This window comes from Dipteris shenzhenensis, chromosome 17, assembly GCF_047967505.1.
Source record: "Dipteris shenzhenensis isolate YYH24624 ecotype China chromosome 17, Dip_SZ_1.0, whole genome shotgun sequence".
Lineage (NCBI taxonomy): Eukaryota > Viridiplantae > Streptophyta > Polypodiopsida > Gleicheniales > Dipteridaceae > Dipteris > Dipteris shenzhenensis.
In genome coordinates, this window is record NC_141612.1 from 3,832,438 (window position 1) to 3,845,811 (window position 13,374).

The following is a 13,374-nucleotide window of genomic DNA, read 5'->3' on the forward strand; positions in this document are numbered from 1 at the left end:
ACATGTCTCACATGTTTCAAAACAAATGCAGACCCATTTGCAAAAGAAAACTTTATGTCACCTGCTCCTACTATGTCACATGCATAGTCATTTCCAAGATGCACACAACCTGTCTTTCCACTATCATAAGTGAAGAACCATTCCCTATGGGGAGTAACATGGAATGAAGCACCAGAATCCAAAATCCAATCCTGGGAATATGCATCATCTGAAGTGGTAAGCAACTCTGCAGATAAACTAGACATGAAGAGAACATCATTGTCACTATCACGTGTGACTGCATTGATTTCCTCGATCTTCACTTTTCCTTTGTCCTCCCTTGGACTCTCTTCCTTTTGATTTGCACCCCAATTTGCATTCTTTTTCTTATTCTTTTGCTCTCTTTTCAGCTTGTAGCAATCCTTTTTCATATGGCCCTTCTTGCCACAATGGTAACACTCAATGTTCCGTGCCCTGGATTTGCTACGAGACTTCCCGCTTTCTTGGGACTTCCCCCTGAACTGTGATCTGCCCCTTTGCACATTTAAGGCTGCATCCTGCTTGTTGCCATCCATAGACTTCCGTCTAATCTCCTCGGCCAACAAGCTACCCACAACATCATCAAATTTCAGTACTCCACCAGGTGCAGAGTTACTGACAGCTGTACGGAAGGTATCCCATGAGGATGGCAATGAACATAAGAGAAATATTGCCTTAGTCTCCGCATCAAAATTCATTTTCTGAGCCTGAAGCTGGCTGAAAATAATATTGAATTCATTCAAGTGAGAAGCAATGGAGACCCCTTCCTTCATCTGCAGCTCAAACAACCTCTTCATGAGGTAAACTTTATTAGAGGCAGTTTCCTTTTCATAAGTGGCACACAGTTTCTTCCACAAATCTTCTGTAGTCTGCTCATTTACTACTGTGAAATAAACTGACTCTGCAAGATGAAGCCTAATAGTAGACTTTGCTAATGCATCCAACTCATTCCAATCATCCTCAGACATATTTGCAGGCTTAGCTTCAATCCCTGCCAAGGGTTTAATCTGCTTCTTTTGAATAAGCACATCCCTTATCTGTTCTTTCCACAAAGAAAAGTTTGTCCCATCAAACTTTTTAATGCTGAAAAACTCCTTTTCAGGCATGAAAGAGGATGCCATGATGCAAATAAAGCAAAATCCCAAATGCTAGTGCCTGCAAGAGAGAATCACACCAAATACCAGGTGCACCCAAATGTGTATGCCACAATAGAGTGAAATATCACCAAAATTCAAAGCTCAAAGCATCAAAAGATGCATCTGACTCATGTGCATATACTATGCATCCATATGAGCAAATCTGGCCCAAAAGAAAATGCCAATGAATGCCAAATGACTCAAGCATAAACACTGTCCACTGGCATATGCATCAATAATGTCTCATCCAAGAGAGCATAGCACTATCAGTGCATCACCTGCAATGTTTCAAAGCTGTCCCTCAGCATAAAATAGCATCCATGTGCAAAGCGTCCATAAAAAATAGCATCCCACAAGGCAATTTGGGCCTATCAGCGCATCCAACAAGGACCGCAATGCATCCAAATGGCCTATAAATCATCCATTGCAACCCAATGCATACCACGAATGAGCGCACACTGCTCAAACTGCAACCAGAGTGATCTGCATAAGGTATGCTCAAGAAATCATAGTCCCACGGTAATGAGCACTACTGAAAATAGAACCTGAGATGCTTCAAAACATGGGCGCCATTGCATAATCGGACTCAGCAATCTGCAAATATCTCTCTTCTGCCAGAACTCCAAAATCCCAACCGATGAGTGAGAAATGGGAGTCAATACTTATCCACTGCCATGTGGCATAAATCTAAGGTTTCAAAACCTTAGTATGAAAAATGCATAACAGAGAGACGAAATCGAATACACAGAGATTTATAACTCTGAAAATCCTCCACCGAATCAGGCAAGAACTGATAGGTAGGGGTTTTTGGGCATCCGGAACGCAATGGGACAGACGGTTTTGGAAACCGTGGCCTCAATCACTGGGTCCAACACACGGACTGAAAAACGTTTTTGGAAACAGAGCTATCTGTAAACTCCACCGGAGTGCGAATGATGAGCAATATAGAAGTTTTAGAACCTCCTGAGTCCACCGGAACTGACAGATCTGCAAATGGTTGCTCCAAACTTGAGTTCCAACACCCGGGCAAAAAACGCAGGAATTGACACAATGAGTCAGAAATCCACTGAAATGATCCCAGATTCAAGAATGAAGGTGTTTCCAAGCTCCTGAAGTAATGTGGACACCAAAAGCAAGCAATAGTTGCCTCTACAAGTCAATACGGAGTCTCTGTCATCGAACGGAACAGGAAAAAGCTCAAAAAACGACTTTTTCTTTGAAAGCTCTTAACAGGCTCTCAAAACCACTTCGTAAAACCAAAGTGACTTTTCCAAAGGTTCCTCCAAGGTCTCTGCACACTCGGATGCAAGTAAAGTCACCCACAAAGCTTCTCCTTCCTCCCACAGAGCTGCTGAGCTTCAAGCATTCACGCACGCTCAGCTAGATCACCCGGGCTCTGATACCAGTTGAGAGTGCTCTCAACGGAAGCAAGAATGGAAGAAGGAGAGAGAGAGACAGAGAGCCACACAAGTTTTGGTGGGTGCAGAACCACCCTAATCTTCTTTTTCATTCATTTATATATGTGTTTGAGTATTGTACATAACTGGGGTTAAGGCACAGTGACCTTTAGCCCCCACATACAAATGGCTGGAAATTGCAGCAAATGGTTGTCAAGAATGCTTTCCTAAATGGTGACTTATTGGAGGAAGTCTATATGGTTCAGTCGGAGGGTTATGTGCACCCTGACTATCCCAACTATGTTTGTAGGTTGAAGAAAGCTCTCTATGGCCTGGAGCAAGCACCTAGAGCATGGAATGAAAGGATCAGTAGATACCTGCAGGAGCTTAGTTTTGCACTTGGGAAGGCTAATCATTCACAGTTCACAAAGAAGACAATTGTTGGATATGTTGTGATTGTGATTTATGTTGATGATCTGATTCTAACTGGTAGTGATGATGATGGCATTGCTGAAATTAAGAGCAAGCTAAAAATGGAGTTTGATATGAAGGATCTAGGGGACTTGAAGTTCTTTCTTGGCATAGAGGTGTTGAGAACACCTGATGGCATTTGGCTTATGCAGAGGCAGTACGCCTTGAATATGCTGGAGAGGTTTGGCATGAAGGATTGCAAACCAATGGATATCCCCTTGGATCAAAACTTGAAGATGATGGCTAACTTTGGAGCTGAGATTGATGACATTACCATGTATAAGCAGATGGTTGGAAGCTTGATTTATCTGACTATTACCAGGCCTAATTTAATATATGCTGTGGGACTCATTAGTCAATTTATGCAAAAGCCACGGAAGCCTCACTTGGATGTAGTGAGGAGGATTATGCACTATGTCAAGGCAACATATCAGTATGGACTCTTTTATGAGTATGGAAAGGATATAGAACTAGTTGGATACACAGATGCAAATTGGGCAAGATGTGCCTATGACAAGAGATCCACCAGTGGTTATGCATTCAGCCTTGGTAGTGCATTGGTGAGTTGGAGTGGTAAAAAGCAACCCACAGTGGCATTGTCTAGTACAGAAGCAGAGTACAGAGGTGCAGCATTGGCTGCATGTGTAGCTTTTGCAGGATTTGGGACTGCATGTGGAAAAACTAGTCAAACTTTATTGTGATAACATGAGTAGTGTGCAGTTGGCAAGTAATCCAGTTTATCATGCTAGAACTAAGCATATTGAGGTACACTACCATTTCATCAGAGAGATGGTGTTATCAAAGAAGATTGATCTCATACATGTGAAGATTGAAGATCAGGTTGCATATATCTTTACCAAGTCGTTGGGTAGAGATAAGTTTACATACTTTAGAGAGCTACTTGGTGTTATGCTCCCTACTTGAGCTTGAGGGGGAGTGCTGGGAATCAAGCTCTCAGTTATTGTTCATATTGTGTGAGTAGGTGAATAAGGTGAGTCACACTGACTCAACCATAGTTAGTTCTTATCTACTACGTATGGGTGTGACCTTAGTAGTGTTCAATTGTATTATGTGGGGTGAATATGAGTTGATTGTGGAGGAGACTATTGCTCCCTCCTGGTTGCTTCCTATATCTCTCTTCTTGTTTTTTCTTAATACATCCGACTTGTTGGAGTCATCGTCATCGTCGCCCTAGCCCTCATGACCGCCACCTGATCCCTGGCCCTTGCCAATGTCGTTTAAGCCAAATCCCCTGAGAACTACCTCCTCATCGTCATCACTGCTCACCTCCATTGATGGGACATTCGAGCTTGCACCCTAAGAGTGAAACCATTTTAATTTGAAATTAGATTGGAACTTTAAGAATAAAACAATTTAAAAAGTGAGATTACAAGTTGGAGTAGACTTATACTGAGTGAGCAGCCACCGTAGCCCAATCGACCACCACTTCCTGCACCACCATCTCAATAAACCATGCCTCGCTCCTATGCGGAATGCACCTTTTGTCTATTCATTTATGGGAAGGTGACCAATCGCAGATTGTTATGGACCCAAATTACAAGAGTTAGATAAAGTGCATGAAATATGTAATAAAACAAATAGAACAATAAATTAAATGAGAAGAAGTAGACTTGCCACCCATGCCTCGACGAACGCGGCCGTTCTACCACTGCCGAGGTGCAAAGCACCTACGGTGTCCAGCCATCTCCTTGCAACTCTTATCTGATTGTTTAACTTTTGGGGGTTGTCCCTCAGCTCCTTCTTCAAAAACTTCTAGTCAGCTTTATTCACCCAGCTAGGTTTAGGCTTGTTCGTCACGATGGCTTCTTGCAAGTCCAACCTGTGATGCTTCAAGACAGCACACATGTGCTCTCACATGTAATTGTCATTGAACTCCCACCCAGAGGGGTTAGGGTATTGTCTTTTCAATTCCTTGATGACTGCCTTCTTCTTTTTGTCATCCTGGTGCCGCCAGTCAATTGTTATGCCGCTCTTGAAATAGTGCCTCATCAACTGCCTCATGGTGGCCAACACTTCTTTTCCCTTTTTATTTTCTATGATCTCTTTATCCTTAGTGAGGTCATAGTACAAGTCCTCGGGCGAGGGAGTGGCAATAGCAAATCTAGAGTGAGGGGTGGTACTACAAGTGCTTACAGAGTGAGGAGTAGCAGAGGGAGTGGGCTCTAGGGTGCCTCTGCCTATGAGTGGAGAGACAAGGGACCTAACTAGTACTCGGTCTCACGACCAAGTGGAGACCTGTAGGGATGTAAGTGCGCTAACTCGTCTACATCCCTTAAGTCATCACCACAGTAGCTTCAACCCTTCCTACTCTTCTTGGACTTACGATGGGTATGCCCAGGTGATGACCCCTTTGTCGAAGGGGCTACAGGGGATGGTTGTCGAGTAGGTCGTCGATGCCCTTGATCCACCCCCGAGGGGTGTAGAAGAGGGAATAGCTGAGGTCCTCTGGGACAGCAGAAAGAAGAATGTGTCTGCATCGCTCATGGATGCTACAAACTCTTCGGACTCTTAAGAAAACCAAATTGGATAGAGGCGAGTCCATCTCTTCACATTTAAACTCAATGAAGAGCATTTTGACACAGTTATCTGGCATCAAGTTTAATCTTGATGAAGATATTATAATTGCCATCTTACTCAGAAGTCTCACTGAAGAATATGACACTATTGTAACCACACTCACCAATATACCGGGGATAAGTCAGGTAGAAATTGAAGCATCCCTCTTGGAAGAGGAGAGAAAGATCAAACAAAGAAGTGATTACAAAGAAGAGGCATATTTGGCCAAAAGCAACTTCAAGGGAAAGAGCAAAATGAAGTGTAACTTTTATGGTAAACCTGGACACTTTGAAAAGGAATGTTATGCCAAGAAGAGATGTTCAAACAATCTTGTTAAGGAAGTAGAGACTGAAGAAGAAGAACCAAAGAATGTCAAAGCTCTCACTACTTACAACACCCAAGTCAACTCTGACAAGGGTGAGGATCCATATGTTTTCTAAGTTATGTGTGTGTGAGGTCAATAATGGTTCTCTGCCATGGATAGTCCATCCTTAAATGATTGTTAGTCTTTTGAGATTTTTCCTTGTTGGACTAATTGGGCTTTACATACATAGTCATTGTCTATCTCCCAGCTATAAACCAAGAATCCTAAGGTGGGCTAGATCGATGGTATCTGATCCTCTGCTCACCTTGAGTCTATGCTTAGACTTTTCCTAGTAGTCCCGTACCAAGTTTTGAGCCTCTATTATGTATTTCTCCTCTAGGACCTAGTCAAGATAGGTTGGAGGGCGGGTGTTGTCTTTGTGCCAACATGGACTTAGGTAGAATAGAATGTGTGTGTAGAGTAGCGGCAAAGCTTCACTTGTACTTGCATAAGGCTAGAAATAATCCCTCTTAGAAATCCAACTTGCATGTTCTACATGCAAGTTCTACATGAAACTCCTACATGCAAGTTGTACATACGAGTTCTACATGCAAGTTCTACATACGACTTTTACATACAACTCCTACATGTAACTCCTACATGTGAGTTGTACATACGAGTTCTACATGCAAGTTCTACATATGACTTCTACATATAACTCCTACATGCAACTCCTACATCGAGTTGTACATGCGAGTTCTACATGCGAGTTCTACATACGACTTCTACATGCAACTTCTATATGCAACTTCTACATGCAAAGAGAGAAGCTCTCCAACTTGTATAAATACCCCATAATGGAATGAAGCCCACACTCTTTGGGGCATTGTGTTGAGTTCTACTTTGGTATTCCAAGCAATTATCTCAAGTGTCCATGCTTCCTTGCACTCCACGTCTAAAAGCATGTCCTAACCTTGTAACTCCTCCTCCCCTCTCCTCCAACCTTGCAACCCATCCTCTCCCTCTCCTCCCCCCTCCTCCTCCTCCTCCTCCCTCCTCCTCCTCCTCCTCTCTCCTCCTCCCTCCTCCTCCTCCTCCTCCTCCCTCCTCTCTCCTCTTTCCCTCATGCTCTTACAACTTCTTCCTCTCCCACTCCTATGCTCCCCCTAAACCCTTAGTTCCTCAACTCTTAATCTCCATGATCTAAAAGGGAGACGAGTTCTCCACCATGTACTCTACTCTAAACCTTGGAACCTCTTCTAAACTCTACTAGAACTCCTCCTAACCCTAGAAGCTCCTTCTAAACCTTGGAACTCCTTCTAACCCTGGAACCTCCTTCTAAACCTTAAAACTCCTTCTAAACCTTAAAACTCCTTCTAACCCTGGAACCTCCTTCTAAACTTTGGAACTCCTTCTAACCTTGGAACCTCCTTCTAACCCTTAAAGTCCTCCTAAACCTTGCAACCCCCAATGAAGGCAAAAACCTTCACTACCTCAACCATGATGATACAAGTTCCTTTTACACATGCATGCACTATGTTTGCTTATCACACTTAAGCCTATGTCTCTCACTAGAATATGACTCGAGGTCCTAAGCTACACGTATACTACAAACAACAACCCCAATATATTTGTAGGTGACAAAAAGCCTCGGAACCCTACATACTAAGAATACCCTGCTCTTCTTATGGAAGCCATAAAAAAAGAGCCAACATTTGGTGCCGCTATCAAGGAGACTAGCGTCTCAAGTAATGAGTAAACATACATAGGTATGTGTAAAAAACAAACTACTTCGAACTTTCACAAACATAACACTCAAGGGCAAGGAGAGTAAATTTTTTTTCCATTTCTAGCCAAACATATCAACCTAAAGCATCAACCTTGGGTTACTACCTTAAGCAATTTTCTTTATTTCTTAAAAAGAAGCCACTATATAAACAATCAGGCTAGGTAGTGGACACGAATGCATAGAGCTTGCAATTTTGACCATTTCACCTTTTTGCAGAAGAGCAAACCGAGCTATCCATAAAAAGTTATAGCTCGGGAAGAGTTTAGGGCTTAACCCTAAACCTAAACTCATTTCCTATAAAAACCCACTCCACCCCCTCATTCTTCATCTTTCACATTTTGCCTCCATCCTCTTCTTCATTCTGAGCCCTACGCAAGACACTCTTCCCTCTCCATCGACCACCACCCTACTCCCATCCTCACATGGTAAGTGATTTCGAGCCCATCTCGTAGCGATAACCTAGCCATCCACCCACCGTCCATTGGTCCTCAATAATCCCGTTGCATCGAGAAAGACTTGGAGAGCATTCAGGTGACCACCTCTTCCTCCCTTTGGATTTTTGCCAGTTTTTTTCCATTCATCAAGTTTTTTTCTTCCCTCTTTTTTCCCTCCCCCCCTCCATCTCCATCTCCACCACCCCCTCCCCCCCTGCCCCCTCCATCTTCACCACCCCCTCCCCCCTTCCCCCTTCCATCTCCACCACCACACCACCCCCTCCCCCTTCCCCCCCCTCCATCTCCACCACCCCCTCCCCCTTTCCCCCCTCCATCTCCACCACCCCCTCCCCCCTTCCCCCCTGCATCTCCACCACCTCCCCCCCTCCCCCCTCCACCCCCTCCATCTCCACCGCCCCCCCCCCCTCCCCCCCTTCATCTCCACCACCACCACCCCCTCCCCCTTTCCCCCCTCCATCTCCACCACCCCCTCCCCCCTTCCCCCCTCCATCTCCATCTCCACCACCACCCCCTCCCCCTTTCCCCCCTCCATCTCCACCACCACCTCCATCTCCACCACCCCCTCCCCCTTCCCCCCCTTCCCCCTCCCCCCTCCATCTCCACCACCCCCTCCCCCCCTCCATCTCCATAAATTCCAAAGGTGAACATAACTTGGTGGCTACTCCATATAGACCTCTTCTTGCAAATCATCATGCAAGAAAGCATTCTTTAATCCATCTGATGTAAAGACCAACCCTTTGATGCAGCCATAGCAATGACTGCTCTTACGGTTGCCATCCTTGCAACCGGATTGAACGTTTCTTCATAATCAATGCCATATGTCTATGCATACCCCTTGACAACTAATCTTGCCCTGTATCTGTTCACAAAACCATCTGCATTGTGCTTCACTTTATAAACCCACTTGCAACCAATTGCATTCTTGTCTTCAGGCAAAGGTACCAATTCCCATGTAGCATTTGCTTCCAAGGCATCCATTTCTTCATCCATGGCTTTCTTCCATTTTTCTTTTCCCATGGCTTGCTCAAAAGAAGTGGGTTTTGGTTCATGTATCACTTTGACCTTATAGGCATAGTGAATGGCTATAAATCCATCATATTTTAGCCTATCCATAGGATACCTAGCTCTGGTAGACCTATGCAAAATAGGCTCACTACCAGGTAGACCTGTGCAAAATAGGCTCACTACCAGGTGCTCTCAAAACATCCCTTGTCTTCCTTACTCCGAGTGTAACAATAGAAGGAATACCCAACTCATCGTCAAGGCTCTATTCTGAGCCACTGGATTCACCATCTACATAAGAGTGACCTGCATTCACATCAACCATGGGTTGATCTACTTTCTCTTTTTCTTTTCATGATACTTGCATACCACTATCTACATTGCTTTGAGGAGATCCTCTTGATCTCAATCTGCCTGTCCATGGCGAAGTATGTGAACCACTGCTAGAGGACACTACAGGCCCACTAATATTTTGTGATTGCTGTTGTGAATTCTATGCAACATTACCATTTTGTGTATCTACATCATCAATCACATTTATTGGTTTATACCAGCTACTCACCTCATCAAAAACAACATCTCTGCTCATTGTAAACTTACAAGTAGAAGGGTTATAGCATATATACTCTTTGTATTGCAGAGAATAACCAATAAAGATGCACTTCTTAGCTTTTGGATCCAACTTGTATCTCAACTCATCTAGCACATGAACATAGGCAATGCAACCAAAAACTTTCAAATGAGAAATATCTGGTTTCCTACCAGTATACCTCTCCTCTGGCATCATGCCATGTATTGCTGCAGTGGGAATTCTGTTCATTATGTAGACTATTGTAGCAACTGCTTCAGCACAATAATAATCTGGTAGGTCTTTTTTGTTGAGCATGGCATGAGATACCTCTCCAATATGCCTGTTATTCCTTTCTGTAAGTCCCTTTTGCTATGGGGTATGACTGCATGAATATTGCTACTTTATGCCATGCTCCTACAGGAAACTTGCAAACTCATTTGAGAGGTACTCTCCCCTCCATCTGACCTTAGGCATTTTATTTGTAGGCCTGTTTCTTTTTCAATCATAGCTTTAAAAGCTTTGAAATGCCAACACATTTCACTTTTCTTTTTCATAAAATACACCCAAACTTTTCTGCTGTAGTCATTAATAAAAGTGAAAAAATAATGACAGCCTCTAATAGATGCAGCTTTAGTAGTCCACACATCAGAGTGGATTAATTCCAATGGCCTCTTACTCTCTTGAATATATCTAAATGGTTTCCTTACCTGTTTTCCAAATTGACAGGGTTCACATACCTTATGCATTTTTGCAACCTTAAACTTAGGCAATCCTGCAATACTATTTTGGGCCTGCATTAATTTAAGTTGCTGTACATTAACATGACCAATGTGTTTATGTTAGATATCAATATCTACAATTACACCCATCCCATGTGCAAACATTGCTGCACTCAATTCAAGCATGTCCGCATCCAACGTAAACATCCTGCCTTCTTCTTCCCTTTTGCTATCAAGCGACCTTTATTTTTCATATCCTCAACAAAGCATCCATGAGGATTAAATCCGACCTGCAAGCCCTACTCAACCATTTGACCAATAGAAACTAGGTTCTTGGTGATATTCGGGACATGAAATACATCAAACAGGTATTTCTTTTTTCCATCCTGCATAAACAAAGGAATTTTACCAATCTGCACAATAGGATGTGCAGTATCATCACCAGTCTCCACAAATCTTAGTCTTCCCATTTTCCTTGCATCCCACATCCATTCTGGATGACTTGTCATGTGGTTTGATGCACCTGAGTCAACATACCACACATCATTGCTTTCTTCTGTACTTGTCACAGAATTGGTCATGTGCTGCACCATAAATAGATGCTCATTTTTGTCATCATCCTGTCTACTAGACGATGCATAATTGCATTGCTACAATTTTTGTCATGATGTCATTCTTCTTTTTATAGCAATCTTTAACCATATGAACCATTTTACCACAGTAGTAGCATTCAACATTGTTGTTTGCATTTTGGCCTCTCTACCATCCACCACGACCTCTTTGCCTCCCCCTGCCTCTAAAGTTACCACGTCCTCCTCCATAGGACTAGTTTTCTTGAATTTGCTACATATTCTGATTTATGCCACGGCCTCCAAATCGGCCTGCTCTATCTTTTCCTCTACCTCTTCTAGCATTTGAGTAGAAGACAGCTTCTTTTGAAGTTCCTTCTGAAGAAGATGCACCACCATTTTTCTGCTCTTCAGAAATTAGAAGAGCAATCAACTCCTTAAAATCAGGAAAATTCTCACGGACAGCAACGGATGTCCAAAATTGTGCACAATCCTCTCCTAGACATTCAAGGTCATAGAAACTGAATCATCATCTTCCATTGGCAGCTCTCTTGAAGTATCTCCTCAAGAAGCATCTCAGGGGTGTCCACAATAACTCTGAGCCTGGGGACACCATCATTTGCACCCATGTGGCTACCGAGGGAGGAGGAGACTCCAATACCATACCAAAACATCCTCAACAAAATGGAGAATGGGGTCGATACTCCTTCGGGAGCCGCGAGAAGCAGAGCATCACTAGGAAGCAAGGTACATTGTGAGTCGTGTCCATGTCCTCCACTCTAAAGCTATGGTACCAAGGGAAGAGGAAGACAAATGAGGACCAAGAAAGATAGGGCTCTACTCCACAAGTGACAAGGTGGTATCTGGAGAGCTCAACCGGAGAAGGAAGACCCCTCTCCCATAGATGTGATCTCCTAGATGTGGTCATCCCCTAGGGCTAAACTCGCTTGAAGCCAATCCCAAATCTATCACCTCGAGGGGGCAAGCCCAACAATTTGGCCTACTAGGGCTCTATCTTGAAGAGCCTCCACTACAGTCTGAACCTGTCACCTTATCCTCCAGAGAGAGCAAAACCTTAACAGTATTGGGAGTCGAAGGTGCTGCCTTTTGAGCCCCTCTTTCCAAACCAAGGGTCACTGTCAAGGTTTATCTTTCCAAAACAAGCAATTGAACCCTGATACATTTACCCTTCTCACTACTATTGTGCATTTGACATGACTGGATGGCTTTCTAAAACCTTAGCAATCGAGCCAAGAAGCAATGGATAGTGAGTACCCTCTACTACAGCTGTTGGGTCACAGGCATCCAAGAAATCATGCAAAGTGGACCAGGAGTTTTCCAAATTGGTGCTCAAAATGAGACAAAGTAAGCAAATGGCACTGTCCTCTGAGACAAGAAAAACATCATGATGTGCCTCAGAGCATCAATGAGTTGATCACTGGAAGCAAGAGATCTCATGAACAACAACCAAGCTTTGGATCAACATCTTTATAGAGTGCCCATAATGCATTCCCAATTCTCCTTGGGAGGTAGGGACTTGATTCTTTTGGTCTTCTTCCCTACTTTTCTCTCTAAACCAACCTTGGCATTGGATTTACGTTTGAATTGCTCCATTTGCCCCCATTCTTCTTGGGTTTGAGTATCTTTTTACCCAACTTTTTTGAGTTTGGTTGTCTAATCCTACCATTAATTCTTTTTTCCTTTGTTGATATCTTTTCCATCAACAAGCTCTTTGCATCCACTAGCCTTGACATTCATTGCAATTTGGTTTGCGTTGCTTGCTCCCATCTTACTTCATTGGTAGATCCAACTTAGACCATTTGCCATTAGGATCACCAATAATAGTCGCTACAAGTATACTGACTCTGGGAGCTAAAACCCAAAACCTGCACATCGTCATCCCTCACAATTCTATTGTGGAAAAAGCAAAAACCTCACCTCCTTCCTCAGCTTCGGCAACCTCACCTTCCTCCAACCTCTTTCCCACACTCCTCACCCCTACCCAGCCCCTCTCCCAACACTTTTGCTCCCTCTCCACCCTTATCCCTCTCTACTCGTGTGAAAGGAGGTTTTCCAAGGAGGTGTGTCTATTTAAACAATGTAGGTTTTTTCCTTCCCCCATTTCTCTTTGTAAATGTTGAAGCATGTTTCTCCTTGCATTGCTAAGCCCATGTGCTCATTTTCATGCTTGATTTTCAGATTTTGTGAAAGAAAGAAAGCTCATCTCTTCTTTTTTTGGTATTTCTCTACTTTCCCTTCCTCTACTTTCACTTTCCCTTTTTTTTTCTAAAGTAACTCTTCTCCTTTCCTTTCCTTTTCTTTCTTTAAAGGACGAAACAATACACAAAAAATGAAAGAGAAGAGTA